A 1,150-nucleotide genomic window follows, 5' to 3' on the forward strand; every position below is an offset into this window, starting at 1 on the left:
GGAAAGAGGACAGGATGGAGGGGAATAGAAGGATACCAGACAGGTAGTTTGTGGGGGAAAGGGGAATGTCAGATGTGAGAAGCCCTGGTATGTGCAATGAAGCTATCCCATCACAGGGGGGCATCCTAACAGGGTTGGGAGTACGTGAGTGGTTCTCAATCTCTTTAGACTCAAGGCACTTACCGCTCAGAAAATGCCAGCTCTTAGTTTTCATTCAGTTTTTAACTTTGAAAAAATAATACAGCCATTTTTTTCTGTTGCCAAGAACTTTGAAAGACAACAAGAAGTCAGATTTTTTTAACACTATGGTTTCTTATTTGAAATCTCTGGGTTCATCTTGTGAATCATGGCTGCACACCTAACGCTGCTAACAGCTGCAGCACTGTGGTTGAAAATCACTGAAGTAGGGGGTAGGCAAATAGGTTACATAACTAAGGCAGACAAGGTTTTTTGCAGGGTAAATCTGATATCTTTTATTAGACCAACTCAAATAGTTGGAAAAAATCTTTGCAAGCCTTCGGGCACAAGCATCCTTTGACAGGCTGAGGAAGCATCTGCAGTTGGTCTGTGCTCTTCCTGGATGGAAGGAATAGTAAAGAAGCCAGAACTAAGGAATAACTATATAACTAAGGAATCTTCTGCTGTATTAATGGATGGGAGGTCTGGGGTCAAGACGAGGGTGGAAGGTTGGAACCAGGCAATGAGCAACTGGTGAAAGGAAATTATGGGCTGGCACTGAAAAGGCTGGAGCAGGGAAGAGGAAGAAAAAGGAGGGGAACCAGGGGATAGGCCAGGTGATCTGTATGTTGCCTCTCCTGCTCTGTGTCACATCTGAGTGGTGGCTCTGTGGGACAGAAGTGGACTGCTTATAGATCTTCCAGGTGTCCAGCAAGTTCCTGGGCACATTAAATAAAATGCACAGTGCTGGCCAGTGGTCAACAACTGCCAGCAGTGTCGGCAGCGCTTTTTGCAGGGGGTGCACTGCCAATCTCGGGGGGGGTGCACATGCACCCACGTGCACCCCTACACGTCGCCAGTGCTTTGGGTTCTTGTGCAAGGTAAATGCCAGGGCTGATGATCAGCAAAGAGGAGGGCACCCATCACTTCCTGAGCACTGAATTCCAGAACAGCCTTCTGCCCCCTCAGCAGG

The sequence above is a fragment of the Alligator sinensis genome, unplaced genomic scaffold (genome assembly GCF_000455745.1).
Source record: "Alligator sinensis unplaced genomic scaffold, ASM45574v1 scaffold874_1, whole genome shotgun sequence".
Classification (NCBI taxonomy): Eukaryota; Metazoa; Chordata; order Crocodylia; family Alligatoridae; genus Alligator; species Alligator sinensis.